This window comes from Ammospiza caudacuta, chromosome 10, assembly GCF_027887145.1.
Source record: "Ammospiza caudacuta isolate bAmmCau1 chromosome 10, bAmmCau1.pri, whole genome shotgun sequence".
Classification (NCBI taxonomy): Eukaryota; Metazoa; Chordata; class Aves; order Passeriformes; family Passerellidae; genus Ammospiza; species Ammospiza caudacuta.
This window is the reverse complement of record NC_080602.1, coordinates 328,551-346,408: the sequence shown is the minus strand read 5'-3', so window position 1 is coordinate 346,408 and position 17,858 is coordinate 328,551.

Below are 17,858 nucleotides of genomic sequence, written 5' to 3'. Positions count from 1 at the left end.
TGCTTTCACGGCTTTTTCCTTGGCAAGAAGCCTAACATAAGGCTGATTTACCTTCCCAGGGTTACTGTTAGGCTTAGGCCTAGGGCTAGGACTTTTGAAACTAGGAAGCCCTTAGCTCCAGGCACACTGCAGCTGTTCAAGGCATCCCAAGGGGACTACAAAAGTGCAACAACATGGCTGCTTTCACGGCTTTTCCCTTAGGAAGAACCCTAATACCCGGCTGATTTACCTTCCTAGGGTTACTGTTAGGCTTAGGCCTAGGACTTTTAAAACCAGGAAGCCCTGGGCTCCAGGCACACTGCAGCTGCGAAAGGCATCCCAAGGGCAGCGCAAAAGTGACGCAACTTGGCTGCCACCACTGATATTTCCATGAGACCATCCCGAACCATAGGTTGATTTTCCTTCCTAGGGTTAAGGTTTGAGTTACGCCTAGGGTAAGGGTTCTATTAACCAGAAAGCCCTGAGTTCCAAGAACACAGCAGCTGCGAAGGACTAGCCAAGAAGAGCGCAAAAGTACCACAACATGCCTGCCTCCACAGCTTTTTCCTTGGGGACATGCCTAATTCCTGGCTGATTTGCCTTTCTCGTCATAGGGTTGGGGTTCGGCCTAGGGCTAGGATTTTTAAAAGCAGGAAGCCCTGAGTTCCAGGCACACTGGAGCTGTGAAAGGCATCCAAAAGGGAGTGCAAAAGTGCCACAACATGGCTGCTTTCACGGCTTTTTCCTTGGCAAGAAGCCTAACACCAGGCTGACATACTTTCCCAGGGTTACTGTTAGGCTTAGGCCTAGGGCTAGGATTTTTGAAACTAGGAAGCCCTTAGCTCCAGGCACACTGCAGCTGTTCAAGGCATCCCAAGGGGAGTACAAAAGTGCAACAACATGGCAGCTTTCACAGCTTTTTCCTTGGCACCATCCCTATACCTAGGCTGATTTATCTGCCTAGGGTTAGGGTTAGGGTTCAGCCTAGGACTTGGATTTCTTTAACCAGGAAGCCCTGAGTTCCAGGCTTACTTCATCTGCCAAAGGCATCCCAAAGGGAGTGCAGAAGTGCCACAACATGGCTGCTTTCACGGCTTTTCCCTTAGGAAGAACCCTAATACCTGGCTGATTTACCTTCCTAGGGTTACTGTTAGGCTTAGGCCTAGGACTTTTAAAACCAGGAAGCCCTGGGCTCCAGGCACACTGCAGCTGCGAAAGGCATCCCAAGGGGAGCGCAAAAGTGACGCAACTTGGCTGCCACCACTGATATTTCCATGAGACCATCCCGAACCATAGGCTGATTTTCCTTCCTAGGGTTAAGGTTTGAGTTACGCCTAGGGTAAGGGTTCTATTAACCAGCAAGCCCTGAGTTCCAAGAACACAGCAGCTGCGAAGGACTAGCCAAGAAGAGCGCAAAAGTACCACAACATGCCTGCCTCCACAGCTTTTTCCTTGGGGACATGCCTAATTCCTGGCTGATTTGCCTTTCTCGTCTTAGGGTTGGGGTTCGGCCTAGGGCTAGGATTTTTAAAATCAGGAAGCCCTGAGTTCCAGGCACACTGGAGCTGTGAAAGGCATCCAAAAGGGAGTGCAAAAGTGCCACAACATGGCTGCTTTCACGGCTTTTTCCTTGGCAAGAAGCCTAACATCAGGCTGATTTACTTTCCCAGGGTTACTGTTAGGCTTAGGCCTAGGGCTAGGATTTTTGAAACTAGGAAGCCCTTAGCTCCAGGCACACTGCAGCTGTTCAAGGCATCCCAAGGGGAGTACAAAAGTGCAACAACATGGCAGCTTTCACAGCTTTTTCCTTGGCACCATCCCTATACCTAGGCTGATTTATCTGCCTAGGGTTAGGGTTAGGGTTCAGCCTAGGGCTTGGATTTCTTTAACCAGGAAGCCCTGAGTTCCAGGCTTACTTCATCTGCCAAAGGCATCCCAAAGGGAGTGCAGAAGTGCCACAACATGGCTGCTTTCACGGCTTTTTCCTTGGCAAGAAGCCTAACATCAGGCTGATTTACTTTCCCAGGGTTACTGTTAGGCTTAGGCCTAGGGCTAGGATTTTTGAAACTAGGAAGCCCTTAGCTCCAGGCACACTGCAGCTGTTCAAGGCATCCCAAGGGGAGTACAAAAGTGCAACAACATGGCAGCTTTCACAGCTTTTTCCTTGGCACCATCCCTATACCTGGGCTGATTTATCTGCCTAGGGTTAGGGTTAGGGTTCAGCCTAGGGCTTGGATTTCTTTAACCAGGAAGCCCTGAGTTCCAGGCTTACTTCATCTGCCAAAGGCATCCCAAAGGGAGTGCAGAAGTGCCACAACATGGCTGCTTTCACGGCTTTTCCCTTAGGAAGAACCCTAATACCCGGCTGATTTACCTTCCTAGGGTTACTGTTAGGCTTAGGCCTAGGACTTTTAAAACCAGGAAGCCCCGGGCCCCAGGCACACTGCAGCTGCGAAAGGCATCCCAAGGGGAGCGCAAAAGTGACGCAACTTGGCTGCCACCACTGATATTTCCATGAGACCATCCCGAACCATAGCTTGATTTTCCTTCCTAGGGTTAAGGTTTGAGTTACGCCTAGGGTAAGGGTTCTATTAACCAGAAAGCCCTGAGTTCCAAGAACACAGCAGCTGCGAAGGACTAGCCAAGAAGAGCGCAAAAGTACCACAACATGCCTGCCTCCACAGCTTTTTCCTTGGGGACATGCCTAATTCCTGGCTGATTTGCCTTTCTCGTCATAGGGTTGGGGTTCGGCCTAGGGCTAGGATTTTTAAAAGCAGGAAGCCCTGAGTTCCAGGCACACTGGAGCTGTGAAAGGCATCCAAAAGGGATTGCAAAAGTGCCACAACATGGCTGCTTTCACGGCTTTTTCCTTGGCAAGACGCCTAACACCAGGCTGACTTACCTTCCCAGGGTTACTATTAGGCTTAAGCCTAGGGCTACGATTTTTAAAACTAGGAAGCCCTTAGCTCCAGGCACACTGCAGCTGTTCAAGGCATCCCAAGGGGAGTACAAAAGTGCAACAACATGGCAGCTTTCACAGCTTTTTCCTTGGCACCATCCCTATACCTAGGCTGATTTAACTGCCTAGGGTTAGGGTTAGGGTTCAGCCTAGGGCTTGAATTTCTTTAACCAGGAAGCCCTGAGTTCCAGGCTTACTTCATCTGCCAAAGGCATCCCAAAGGGAGTGCAGAAGTGCCACAACATGGCTGCTTTCACGGCTTTTCCCTTAGGAAGAACCCTAATACCCGGCTGATTTACCTTCCTAGGGTTACTGTTAGGCTTAGGCCTAGGACTTTTAAAACCAGGAAGCCCTGGGCTCCAGGCACACTGCAGCTGCAAAAGGCATCCCAAGGGGAGCGCAAAAGTGACGCAACTTGGCTGCCACCACTGATATTTCCATGAGACCATCCCGAACCATAGGCTGATTTTCCTTCCTAGGGTTAAGGTTTGAGTTACGCCTAGGGTATGGGTCTATTAACCAGAAAGCCCTGAGTTCCAAGAACACAGCAGCTGCGAAGGACTAGCCAAGAAGAGCGCAAAAGTACCACAACATGCCTGCCTCCACAGCTTTTTCCTTGGGGACATGCCTAATTCCTGGCTGATTTGCCTTTCTCGTCTTAGGGTTGGGGTTCGGCCTAGGGCTAGGATTTTTAAAATCAGGAAGCCCTGAGTTCCAGGCACACTGGAGCTGTGAAAGGCATCCAAAAGGGAGTGCAAAAGTGCCACAACATGGCTGTTTCACGGCTTTTTCCTTGGCAAGAAGCCTAACATCAGGCTGATTTACTTTCCCAGGGTTACTGTTAGGCTTAGGCCTAGGGCTAGGATTTTTGAAACTAGGAAGCCCTTAGCTCCAGGCACACTGCAGCTGTTCAAGGCATCCCAAGGGGAGTACAAAAGTGCAACAACATGGCAGCTTTCACAGCTTTTTCCTTGGCACCATCCCTATACCTAGGCTGATTTATCTGCCTAGGGTTAGGGTTAGGGTTCAGCCTAGGGCTTGGATTTCTTTAACCAGGAAGCCCTGAGTTCCAGGCTTACTTCATCTGCCAAAGGCATCCCAAAGGGAGTGCAGAAGTGCCACAACATGGCTGCTTTCACGGCTTTTCCCTTAGGAAGAACCCTAATACCTGGCTGATTTACCTTCCTAGGGTTACTGTTAGGCTTAGGCCTAGGACTTTTAAAACCAGGAAGCCCTTAGCTCCAGGCACACTGCAGCTGCGAAAGGCATCCCAAGGGGAGCGCAAAAGTGACGCAACTTGGCTGCCACCACTGATATTTCCATGAGACCATCCCGAACCATAGGCTGATTTTCCTTCCTAGGGTTAAGGTTTGAGTTACGCCTAGGGTAAGGGTTCTATTAACCAGCAAGCCCTGAGTTCCAAGAACACAGCAGCTGCGAAGGACTAGCCAAGAAGAGCGCAAAAGTACCACAACATGCCTGCCTCCACAGCTTTTTCCTTGGGGACATGCCTAATTCCTGGCTGATTTGCCTTTCTCGTCTTAGGGTTGGGGTTCGGCCTAGGGCTAGGATTTTTAAAATCAGGAAGCCCTGAGTTCCAGGCACACTGGAGCTGTGAAAGGCATCCAAAAGGGAGTGCAAAAGTGCCACAACATGGCTGCTTTCACGGCTTTTTCCTTGGCAAGAAGCCTAACATCAGGCTGATTTACTTTCCCAGGGTTACTGTTAGGCTTAGGCCTAGGGCTAGGATTTTTGAAACTAGGAAGCCCTTAGCTCCAGGCACACTGCAGCTGTTCAAGGCATCCCAAGGGGAGTACAAAAGTGCAACAACATGGCCGCTTTCACAGCTTTTTCCTTGGCACCATCCCTATACCTAGGCTGATTTATCTGCCTAGGGTTAGGGTTAGGGTTCAGCCTAGGGCTTGGATTTCTTTAACCAGGAAGCCCTGAGTTCCAGGCTTACTTCATCTGCCAAAGGCATCCCAAAGGGAGTGCAGAAGTGCCACAACATGGCTGCTTTCACGGCTTTTTCCTTGGCAAGAAGCCTAACATCAGGCTGATTTACTTTCCCAGGGTTACTGTTAGGCTTAGGCCTAGGGCTAGGATTTTTGAAACTAGGAAGCCCTTAGCTCCAGGCACACTGCAGCTGTTCAAGGCATCCCAAGGGGAGTACAAAAGTGCAACAACATGGCAGCTTTCACAGCTTTTTCCTTGGCACCATCCCTATACCTGGGCTGATTTATCTGCCTAGGGTTAGGGTTAGGGTTCAGCCTAGGGCTTGGATTTCTTTAACCAGGAAGCCCTGAGTTCCAGGCTTACTTCATCTGCCAAAGGCATCCCAAAGGGAGTGCAGAAGTGCCACAACATGGCTGCTTTCACGGCTTTTCCCTTAGGAAGAACCCTAATACCCGGCTGATTTACCTTCCTAGGGTTACTGTTAGGCTTAGGCCTAGGACTTTTAAAACCAGGAAGCCCTGGGCCCCAGGCACACTGCAGCTGCGAAAGGCATCCCAAGGGGAGCGCAAAAGTGACGCAACTTGGCTGCCACCACTGATATTTCCATGAGACCATCCCGAACCATAGGCTGATTTTCCTTCCTAGGGTTAAGGTTTGAGTTACGCCTAGGGTATGGGTCTATTAACCAGAAAGCCCTGAGTTCCAAGAACACAGCAGCTGCGAAGGACTAGCCAAGAAGAGCGCAAAAGTAGCACAACATGCCTGCCTCCACAGCTTTTTCCTTGGGGACATGCCTAATTCCTGGCTGATTTGCCTTTCTCGTCTTAGGGTTGGGGTTCGGCCTAGGGCTAGGATTTTTAAAATCAGGAAGCCCTGAGTTCCAGGCACACTGGAGCTGTGAAAGGCATCCAAAAGGGAGTGCAAAAGTGCCACAACATGGCTGTTTCACGGCTTTTTCCTTGGCAAGAAGCCTAACATCAGGCTGATTTACTTTCCCAGGGTTACTGTTAGGCTTAGGCCTAGGGCTAGGATTTTTGAAACTAGGAAGCCCTTAGCTCCAGGCACACTGCAGCTGTTCAAGGCATCCCAAGGGGAGTACAAAAGTGCAACAACATGGCAGCTTTCACAGCTTTTTCCTTGGCACCATCCCTATACCTAGGCTGATTTATCTGCCTAGGGTTAGGGTTAGGGTTCAGCCTAGGGCTTGGATTTCTTTAACCAGGAAGCCCTGAGTTCCAGGCTTACTTCATCTGCCAAAGGCATCCCAAAGGGAGTGCAGAAGTGCCACAACATGGCTGCTTTCACGGCTTTTCCCTTAGGAAGAACCCTAATACCCGGCTGATTTACCTTCCTAGGGTTACTGTTAGGCTTAGGCCTAGGACTTTTAAAACCAGGAAGCCCTGGGCTCCAGGCACACTGCAGCTGCAAAAGGCATCCCAAGGAGAGCGCAAAAGTGACGCAACTTGGCTGCCACCACTGATATTTCCATGAGACCATCCCGAACCATAGGCTGATTTTCCTTCCTAGGGTTAAGGTTTGAGTTACGCCTAGGGTAAGGGTTCTATTAACCAGAAAGCCCTGAGTTCCAAGAACACAGCAGCTGCGAAGGACTAGCCAAGAAGAGCGCAAAAGTACCACAACATGCCTGCCTCCACAGCATTTTCCTTGGGGACATGCCTAATTCCTGGCTGATTTGCCTTTCTCGTCTTAGGGTTGGGGTTCGGCCTAGGGCTAGGATTTTTAAAAGCAGGAAGCCCTGAGTTCCAGGCACACTGGAGCTGTGAAAGGCATCCAAAAGGGAGTGCAAAAGTGCCACAACATGGCTGCTTTCACGGCTTTTTCCTTGGCAAGAAGCCTAACACCAGGCTGATTTGCCTTCCCAGGGTTACTGTTAGGCTTAGGCCTAGGGCTAGGATTTTTAAAACTAGGAAGCCCTGGGCTCCAGGCACACTGCAGCTGTTCAAGGCATCCCAAGGGGAGTACAAAAGTGCAACAACATGGCAGCTTTCACAGCTTTTTCCTTGGCACCATCCCTATACCTAGGCTGATTTATCTGCCTAGGGTTAGGGTTAGGGTTCAGCCTAGGGCTTGGATTTCTTTAACCAGGAAGCCCTGAGTTCCAGGCTTACTTCATCTGCCAAAGGCATCCCAAAGGGAGTGCAGAAGTGCCACAACATGGCTGCTTTCACGGCTTTTTCCTTGGCAAGAAGCCTAACATCAGGCTGATTTACTTTCCCAGGGTTACTGTTAGGCTTAGGCCTAGGGCTAGGATTTTTGAAACTAGGAAGCCCTTAGCTCCAGGCACACTGCAGCTGTTCAAGGCATCCCAAGGGGAGTACAAAAGTGCAACAACATGGCAGCTTTCACAGCTTTTTCCTTGGCACCATCCCTATACCTGGGCTGATTTATCTGCCTAGGGTTAGGGTTAGGGTTCAGCCTAGGGCTTGAATTTTTTTTACCAGGAAGCCCTGAGTTCCAGGCTTACTTCATCTGCCAAAGGCATCCCAAAGGGAGTGCAGAAGTGCCACAACATGGCTGCTTTCACGGCTTTTCCCTTAGAAAGAACCCTAATACCCGGCTGATTTACCTGGTTGATTTTCCTTCCTAGGCTTAAGGTTTGAGTTACGCCTAGGGTAAGGGTCTATTAACCAGAAAGCCCTGAGTTCCAAGAACACAGCAGCTGCGAAGGACTAGCCAAGAAGAGCGCAAAAGTACCACAACATGCCTGCCTCCACAGCTTTTTCCTTGGGGACATGCCTAATTCCTGGCTGATTTGCCTTTCTCGTCTTAGGGTTGGGGTTCGGCCTAGGGCTAGGATTTTTAAAATCAGGAAGCCCTGAGTTCCAGGCACACTGCAGCTGTGAAAGGCATCCAAAAGGGAGTGCAAAAGTGCCACAACATGGCTGCTTTCACGGCTTTTTCCTTGGCAAGAAGCCTAACACCAGGCTGACATACTTTCCCAGGGTTACTGTTAGGCTTAGGCCTAGGGCTAGGATTTTTGAAACTAGGAAGCCCTGGGCTCCAGGCACACTGCAGCTGTTCAAGGCATCCCAAGGGGAGTACAAAAGTGCAACAACATGGCAGCTTTCACAGCTTTTTCCTTGGCACCATCCCTATACCTAGGCTGATTTATCTGCCTAGGGTTAGGGTTAGGGTTCAGCCTAGGGCTTGGATTTCTTTAACCAGGAAGCCCTGAGTTCCAGGCTTACTTCATCTGCCAAAGGCATCCCAAAGGGAGTGCAGAAGTGCCACAACATGGCTGCTTTCACGGCTTTTCCCTTAGGAAGAACCCTAATACCCGGCTGATTTACCTTCCTAGGGTTACTGTTAGGCTTAGGCCTAGGACTTTTAAAACCAGGAAGCCCTGGGCTCCAGGCACACTGCAGCTGCAAAAGGCATCCCAAGGGGAGCGCAAAAGTGACGCAACTTGGCTGCCACCACTGATATTTCCATGAGACCATCCCGAACCATAGGCTGATTTTCCTTCCTAGGGTTAAGGTTTGAGTTACGCCTAGGGTAAGGGTTCTATTAACCAGAAAGCCCTGAGTTCCAAGAACACAGCAGCTGCGAAGGACTAGCCAAGAAGAGCGCAAAAGTACCACAACATGCCTGCCTCCACAGCTTTTTCCTTGGGGACATGCCTAATTCCTGGCTGATTTGCCTTTCTCGTCTTAGGGTTGGGGTTCGGCCTAGGGCTAGGATTTTTAAAAGCAGGAAGCCCTGAGTTCCAGGCACACTGGAGCTGTGAAAGGCATCCAAAAGGGAGTGCAAAAGTGCCACAACATGGCTGTTTCACGGCTTTTTCCTTGGCAAGAAGCCTAACATCAGGCTGATTTACTTTCCCAGGGTTACTGTTAGGCTTAGGCCTAGGGCTAGGATTTTTGAAACTAGGAAGCCCTTAGCTCCAGGCACACTGCAGCTGTTCAAGGCATCCCAAGGGGAGTACAAAAGTGCAACAACATGGCAGCTTTCACAGCTTTTTCCTTGGCACCATCCCTATACCTAGGCTGATTTATCTGCCTAGGGTTAGGGTTAGGGTTCAGCCTAGGGCTTGGATTTCTTTAACCAGGAAGCCCTGAGTTCCAGGCTTACTTCATCTGCCAAAGGCATCCCAAAGGGAGTGCAGAAGTGCCACAACATGGCTGCTTTCACGGCTTTTTCCTTGGCAAGAAGCCTAACACCAGGCTGACATACTTTCCCAGGGTTACTGTTAGGCTTAGGCCTAGGGCTAGGATTTTTGAAACTAGGAAGCCCTTAGCTCCAGGCACACTGCAGCTGTTCAAGGCATCCAAGGGGAGTACAAAAGTGCAACAACATGGCAGCTTTCACAGCTTTTCCTTGGCACCATCCCTATACCTAGGCTGATTTATCTGCCTAGGGTTAGGGTTAGGGTTCAGCCTAGGGCTTGGATTTCTTTAACCAGGAAGCCCTGAGTTCCAGGCTTACTTCATCTGCCAAAGGCATCCCAAAGGGAGTGCAGAAGTGCCACAACATGGCTGCTTTCACGGCTTTTCCCTTAGGAAGAACCCTAATACCCGGCTGATTTACCTTCCTAGGGTTACTGTTAGGCTTAGGCCTAGGACTTTTAAAACCAGGAAGCCCTGGGCTCCAGGCACACTGCAGCTGCAAAAGGCATCCCAAGGGGAGCGCAAAAGTGACGCAACTTGGCTGCCACCACTGATATTTCCATGAGACCATCCCGAACCATAGGCTGATTTTCCTTCCTAGGGTTAAGGTTTGAGTTACGCCTAGGGTAAGGGTTCTATTAACCAGAAAGCCCTGAGTTCCAAGAACACAGCAGCTGCGAAGGACTAGCCAAGAAGAGCGCAAAAGTACCACAACATGCCTGCCTCCACAGCTTTTTCCTTGGGGACATGCCTAATTCCTGGCTGATTTGCCTTTCTCGTCTTAGGGTTGGGGTTCGGCCTAGGGCTAGGATTTTTAAAAGCAGGAAGCCCTGAGTTCCAGGCACACTGCAGCTGTGAAAGGCATCCAAAAGGGAGTGCAAAAGTGCCACAACATGGCTGCTTTCACGGCTTTTTCCTTGGCAAGAAGCCTAACACCAGGCTGATTTGCCTTCCCAGGGTTACTGTTAGGCTTAGGCCTAGGGCTAGGATTTTTAAAACTAGGAAGCCCTGGGCTCCAGGCACACTGCAGCTGTTCAAGGCATCCCAAGGGGAGTACAAAAGTGCAACAACATGGCAGCTTTCACAGCTTTTTCCTTGGCACCATCCCTATACCTAGGTTGATTTATCTGCCTAGGGTTAGGGTTAGGGTTCAGCCTAGGGCTTGGATTTCTTTAACCAGGAAGCCCTGAGTTCCAGGCTTACTTCATCTGCCAAAGGCATCCCAAAGGGAGTGCAGAAGTGCCACAACATGGCTGCTTTCACGGCTTTTTCCTTGGCAAGAAGCCTAACATCAGGCTGATTTACTTTCCCAGGGTTACTGTTAGGCTTAGGCCTAGGGCTAGGATTTTTGAAACTAGGAAGCCCTTAGCTCCAGGCACACTGCAGCTGTTCAAGGCATCCCAAGGGGAGTACAATAGTGCAACAACATGGCAGCTTTCACAGCTTTTTCCTTGGCACCATCCCTATACCTGGGCTGATTTATCTGCCTAGGGTTAGGGTTAGGGTTCAGCCTAGGGCTTGAATTTTTTTAACCAGGAAGCCCTGAGTTCCAGGCTTACTTCATCTGCCAAAGGCATCCCAAAGGGAGTGCAGAAGTGCCACAACATGGCTGCTTTCACGGCTTTTCCCTTAGAAAGAACCCTAATACCCGGCTGATTTACCTTCCTAGGGTTACTGTTAGGCTTAGGCCTAGGACTTTTAAAACCAGGAAGCCCTGGGCTCCAGGCACACTGCAGCTGCGAAAGGCATCTCAAGGGGAGCGCAAAAGTGACGCAACTTGGCTGCCACCACTGATATTTCCATGAGACCATCCCGAACCATAGGTTGATTTTCCTTCCTAGGGTTAAGGTTTGAGTTACGCCTAGGGTAAGGGTCTATTAACCAGAAAGCCCTGAGTTCCAAGAACACAGCAGCTGCGAAGGACTAGCCAAGAAGAGCGCAAAAGTACCACAACATGCCTGCCTCCACAGCTTTTTCCTTGGGGACATGCCTAATTCCTGGCTGATTTGCCTTTCTCGTCTTAGGGTTGGGGTTCGGCCTAGGGCTAGGATTTTTAAAATCAGGAAGCCCTGAGTTCCAGGCACACTGCAGCTGTGAAAGGCATCCAAAAGGGAGTGCAGAAGTGCCACAACATGGCTGCTTTCACGGCTTGTTCCTTGGCAAGAAGCCTAACACCAGGCTGACTTACCTTCCCAGGGTTACTATTAGGCTTAGGCCTAGGGCTAGGATTTTTGAAACTAGGAAGCCCTTAGCTCCAGGCACACTGCAGCTGTTCAAGGCATCCCAAGGGGAGTACAAAAGTGCAACAACATGGCAGCTTTCACAGCTTTTTCCTTGGCACCATCCCTATACCTAGGCTGATTTATCTGCCTAGGGTTAGGGTTAGGGTTCAGCCTAGGGCTTGGATTTCTTTAACCAGGAAGCCCTGAGTTCCAGGCTTACTTCATCTGCCAAAGGCATCCCAAAGGGAGTGCAGAAGTGCCACAACATGGCTGCTTTCATGGCTTTTCCCTTAGGAAGAACCCTAATACCCGGCTGATTTACCTTCCTAGGGTTACTGTTAGGCTTAGGCCTAGGACTTTTAAAACCAGGAAGCCCTGGGCTCCAGGCACACTGCAGCTGCAAAAGGCATCCCAAGGAGAGCGCAAAAGTGACGCAACTTGGCTGCCACCACTGATATTTCCATGAGACCATCCCGAACCATAGGCTGATTTTCCTTCCTAGGGTTAAGGTTTGAGTTACGCCTAGGGTAAGGGTTCTATTAACCAGCAAGCCCTGAGTTCCAAGAACACAGCAGCTGCGAAGGACTAGCCAAGAAGAGCGCAAAAGTACCACAACATGCCTGCCTCCACAGCTTTTTCCTTGGGGACATGCCTAATTCCTGGCTGATTTGCCTTTCTCGTCTTAGGGTTGGGGTTCGGCCTAGGGCTAGGATTTTTAAAATCAGGAAGCCCTGAGTTCCAGGCACACTGGAGCTGTGAAAGGCATCCAAAAGGGAGTGCAAAAGTGCCACAACATGGCTGCTTTCACGGCTTTTTCCTTGGCAAGAAGCCTAACATCAGGCTGATTTACTTTCCCAGGGTTACTGTTAGGCTTAGGCCTAGGGCTAGGATTTTTGAAACTAGGAAGCCCTTAGCTCCAGGCACACTGCAGCTGTTCAAGGCATCCCAAGGGGAGTACAAAAGTGCAACAACATGGCAGCTTTCACAGCTTTTTCCTTGGCACCATCCCTATACCTAGGCTGATTTATCTGCCTAGGGTTAGGGTTAGGGTTCAGCCTAGGGCTTGGATTTCTTTAACCAGGAAGCCCTGAGTTCCAGGCTTACTTCATCTGCCAAAGGCATCCCAAAGGGAGTGCAGAAGTGCCACAACATGGCTGCTTTCACGGCTTTTTCCTTGGCAAGAAGCCTAACATCAGGCTGATTTACTTTCCCAGGGTTACTGTTAGGCTTAGGCCTAGGGCTAGGATTTTTGAAACTAGGAAGCCCTTAGCTCCAGGCACACTGCAGCTGTTCAAGGCATCCCAAGGGGAGTACAAAAGTGCAACAACATGGCAGCTTTCACAGCTTTTTCCTTGGCACCATCCCTATACCTGGGCTGATTTATCTGCCTAGGGTTAGGGTTAGGGTTCAGCCTAGGGCTTGAATTTTTTTTACCAGGAAGCCCTGAGTTCCAGGCTTACTTCATCTGCCAAAGGCATCCCAAAGGGAGTGCAGAAGTGCCACAACATGGCTGCTTTCACGGCTTTTCCCTTAGGAAGAACCCTAATACCCGGCTGATTTACCTTCCTAGGGTTACTGTTAGGCTTAGGCCTAGGACTTTTAAAACCAGGAAGCCCTGGGCTCCAGGCACACTGCAGCTGCGAAAGGCATCCCAAGGGCAGCGCAAAAGTGACGCAACTTGGCTGCCACCACTGATATTTCCATGAGACCATCCCGAACCATAGGCTGATTTTCCTTCCTAGGGTTAAGGTTTGAGTTACGCCTAGGGTAAGGGTTCTATTAACCAGAAAGCCCTGAGTTCCAAGAACACAGCAGCTGCGAAGGACTAGCCAAGAAGAGCGCAAAAGTACCACAACATGCCTGCCTCCACAGCTTTTTCCTTGGGGACATGCCTAATTCCTGGCTGATTTGCCTTTCTCGTCTTAGGGTTGGGGTTCGGCCTAGGGCTAGGATTTTTAAAAGCAGGAAGCCCTGAGTTCCAGGCACACTGGAGCTGTGAAAGGCATCCAAAAGGGAGTGCAGAAGTGCCACAACATGGCTGCTTTCACGGCTTGTTCCTTGGCAAGACGCCTAACACCAGGCTGACTTACCTTCCCAGGGTTACTATTAGGCTTAGGCCTAGGGCTAGGATTTTTAAAACTAGGAAGCCCTTAGCTCCAGGCACACTGCAGCTGTTCAAGGCATCCCAAGGGGAGTACAAAAGTGCAACAACATGGCAGCTTTCACAGCTTTTTCCTTGGCACCATCCCTATACCTAGGCTGATTTATCTGCCTAGGGTTAGGGTTAGGGTTCAGCCTAGGGCTTGAATTTCTTTAACCAGGAAGCCCTGAGTTCCAGGCTTACTTCATCTGCCAAAGGCATCCCAAAGGGAGTGCAGAAGTGCCACAACATGGCTGCTTTCACGGCTTTTCCCTTAGGAAGAACCCTAATACCCGGCTGATTTACCTTCCTAGGGTTACTGTTAGGCTTAGGCCTAGGACTTTTAAAACCAGGAAGCCCTGGGCTCCAGGCACACTGCAGCTGCAAAAGGCATCCCAAGGGGAGCGCAAAAGTGACGCAACTTGGCTGCCACCACTGATATTTCCATGAGACCATCCCGAACCATAGGTTGATTTTCCTTCCTAGGGTTAAGGTTTGAGTTACGCCTAGGGTAAGGGTCTATTAACCAGAAAGCCCTGAGTTCCAAGAACACAGCAGCTGCGAAGGACTAGCCAAGAAGAGCGCAAAAGTACCACAACATGCCTGCCTCCACAGCTTTTTCCTTGGGGACATGCCTAATTCCTGGCTGATTTGCCTTTCTCGTCTTAGGGTTGGGGTTCGGCCTAGGGCTAGGATTTTTAAAAGCAGGAAGCCCTGAGTTCCAGGCACACTGGAGCTGTGAAAGGCATCCAAAAGGGAGTGCAAAAGTGCCACAACATGGCTGCTTTCACGGCTTTTTCCTTGGCAAGAAGCCTAACACCAGGCTGATTTGCCTTCCCAGGGTTACTGTTAGGCTTAGGCCTAGGGCTAGGATTTTTAAAACTAGGAAGCCCTGGGCTCCAGGCACACTGCAGCTGTTCAAGGCATCCCAAGGGGAGTACAAAAGTGCAACAACATGGCAGCTTTCACAGCTTTTTCCTTGGCACCATCCCTATACCTAGGCTGATTTATCTGCCTAGGGTTAGGGTTAGGCTTCAGCCTAGGGCTTGAATTTTTTTTAACCAGGAAGCCCTGAGTTCCAGGCTTACTTCATCTGCCAAAGGCATCCCAAAGGGAGTGCAGAAGTGCCACAACATGGCTGCTTTCACGGCTTTTCCCTTAGGAAGAACCCTAATACCCGGCTGATTTACCTTCCTAGGGTTACTGTTAGGCTTAGGCCTAGGACTTTTAAAACCAGGAAGCCCTGGGCTCCAGGCACACTGCAGCTGCAAAAGGCATCCCAAGGAGAGCGCAAAAGTGACGCAACTTGGCTGCCACCACTGATATTTCCATGAGACCATCCCGAACCATAGGCTGATTTTCCTTCCTAGGGTTAAGGTTTGAGTTACGCCTAGGGTAAGGGTTCTATTAACCAGCAAGCCCTGAGTTCCAAGAACACAGCAGCTGCGAAGGACTAGCCAAGAAGAGCGCAAAAGTACCACAACATGCCTGCCTCCACAGCTTTTTCCTTGGGGACATGCCTAATTCCTGGCTGATTTGCCTTTCTCGTCTTAGGGTTGGGGTTCGGCCTAGGGCTAGGATTTTTAAAGTCAGGAAGCCCTGAGTTCCAGGCACACTGGAGCTGTGAAAGGCATCCAAAAGGGAGTGCAAAAGTGCCACAACATGGCTGCTTTCACGGCTTTTTCCTTGGCAAGAAGCCTAACATCAGGCTGATTTACTTTCCCAGGGTTACTGTTAGGCTTAGGCCTAGGGCTAGGATTTTTGAAACTAGGAAGCCCTTAGCTCCAGGCACACTGCAGCTGTTCAAGGCATCCCAAGGGGAGTACAAAAGTGCAACAACATGGCAGCTTTCACAGCTTTTTCCTTGGCACCATCCCTATACCTAGGCTGATTTATCTGCCTAGGGTTAGGGTTAGGGTTCAGCCTAGGGCTTGGATTTCTTTAACCAGGAAGCCCTGAGTTCCAGGCTTACTTCATCTGCCAAAGGCATCCCAAAGGGAGTGCAGAAGTGCCACAACATGGCTGCTTTCACGGCTTTTTCCTTGGCAAGAAGCCTAACATCAGGCTGATTTACTTTCCCAGGGTTACTGTTAGGCTTAGGCCTAGGGCTAGGATTTTTGAAACTAGGAAGCCCTGAGCTCCAGGCACACTGCAGCTGTTCAAGGCATCCCAAGGGGAGTACAAAAGTGCAACAACATGGCAGCTTTCACAGCTTTTTCCTTGGCACCATCCCTATACCTGGGCTGATTTATCTGCCTAGGGTTAGGGTTAGGGTTCAGCCTAGGGCTTGAATTTTTTTTACCAGGAAGCCCTGAGTTCCAGGCTTACTTCATCTGCCAAAGGCATCCCAAAGGGAGTGCAGAAGTGCCACAACATGGCTGCTTTCACGGCTTTTCCCTTAGGAAGAACCCTAATACCCGGCTGATTTACCTTCCTAGGGTTACTGTTAGGCTTAGGCCTAGGACTTTTAAAACCAGGAAGCCCTGGGCTCCAGGCACACTGCAGCTGCGAAAGGCATCCCAAGGGGAGCGCAAAAGTGACGCAACTTGGCTGCCACCACTGATATTTCCATGAGACCATCCCGAACCATAGGCTGATTTTCCTTCCTAGGGTTAAGGTTTGAGTTACGCCTAGGGTAAGGGTTCTATTAACCAGAAAGCCCTGAGTTCCAAGAACACAGCAGCTGCGAAGGACTAGCCAAGAAGAGCGCAAAAGTACCACAACATGCCTGCCTCCACAGCTTTTTCCTTGGGGACATGCCTAATTCCTGGCTGATTTGCCTTTCTCGTCATAGGGTTGGGGTTCGGCCTAGGGCTAGGATTTTTAAAAGCAGGAAGCCCTGAGTTCCAGGCACACTGGAGCTGTGAAAGGCATCCAAAAGGGAGTGCAGAAGTGCCACAACATGGCTGCTTTCACGGCTTGTTCCTTGGCAAGACGCCTAACACCAGGCTGACTTACCTTCCCAGGGTTACTATTAGGCTTAGGCCTAGGGCTAGGATTTTTAAAACTAGGAAGCCCTTAGCTCCAGGCACACTGCAGCTGTTCAAGGCATCCCAAGGGGAGTACAAAAGTGCAACAACATGGCAGCTTTCACAGCTTTTTCCTTGGCACCATCCCTATACCTAGGCTGATTTATCTGCCTAGGGTTAGGGTTAGGGTTCAGCCTAGGGCTTGAATTTCTTTAACCAGGAAGCCCTGAGTTCCAGGCTTACTTCATCTGCCAAAGGCATCCCAAAGGGAGTGCAGAAGTGCCACAACATGGCTGCTTTCACGGCTTTTCCCTTAGGAAGAACCCTAATACCCGGCTGATTTACCTTCCTAGGGTTACTGTTAGGCTTAGGCCTAGGACTTTTAAAACCAGGAAGCCCTGGGCTCCAGGCACACTGCAGCTGCAAAAGGCATCCCAAGGGGAGCGCAAAAGTGACGCAACTTGGCTGCCACCACTGATATTTCCATGAGACCATCCCGAACCATAGGTTGATTTTCCTTCCTAGGGTTAAGGTTTGAGTTACGCCTAGGGTAAGGGTCTATTAACCAGAAAGCCCTGAGTTCCAAGAACACAGCAGCTGCGAAGGACTAGCCAAGAAGAGCGCAAAAGTACCACAACATGCCTGCCTCCACAGCTTTTTCCTTGGGGACATGCCTAATTCCTGGCTGATTTGCCTTTCTCGTCTTAGGGTTGGGGTTCGGCCTAGGGCTAGGATTTTTAAAAGCAGGAAGCCCTGAGTTCCAGGCACACTGGAGCTGTGAAAGGCATCCAAAAGGGAGTGCAAAAGTGCCACAACATGGCTGCTTTCACGGCTTTTTCCTTGGCAAGAAGCCTAACATCAGGCTGATTTACCTTCCCTGGGTTACTGTTAGGCTTAGGCCTAGGGCTAGGATTTTTGAAACTAGGAAGCCCTTAGCTCCAGGCACACTGCAGCTGTTCAAGGCATCCCAAGGGGAGTACAAAAGTGCAACAACATGGCAGCTTTCACAGCTTTTTCCTTGGCAAGAAGCCTAACACCAGGCTGATTTACTTTCCCAGGGTTACTGTTAGGCTTAGGCCTAGGGCTAGGATTTTTGAAACTAGGAGGCCCTTAGCTCCAGGCACACTGCAGCTGTTCAAGGCATCCCAAGGGGAGTACAAAAGTGCAACAACATGGCAGCTTTCACAGCTTTTTCCTTGGCAAGAAGCCTAACACCAGGCTGATTTACTTTCCCAGGGTTACTGTTAGGCTTAGGCCTAGGGCTAGGATTTTTGAAACTAGGAAGCCCTTAGCTCCAGGCACACTGCAGCTGTTCAAGGCATCCCAAGGGGAGTACAAAAGTGCAACAACATGGCAGCTTTCACAGCTTTTTCCTTGGCACCATCCCTATACCTAGGCTGATTTATCTGCCTAGGGTTAGGGTTAGGGTTCAGCCTAGGGCTTGGATTTCTTTAACCAGGAAGCCCTGAGTTCCAGGCTTACTTCATCTGCCAAATGCATCCCAAA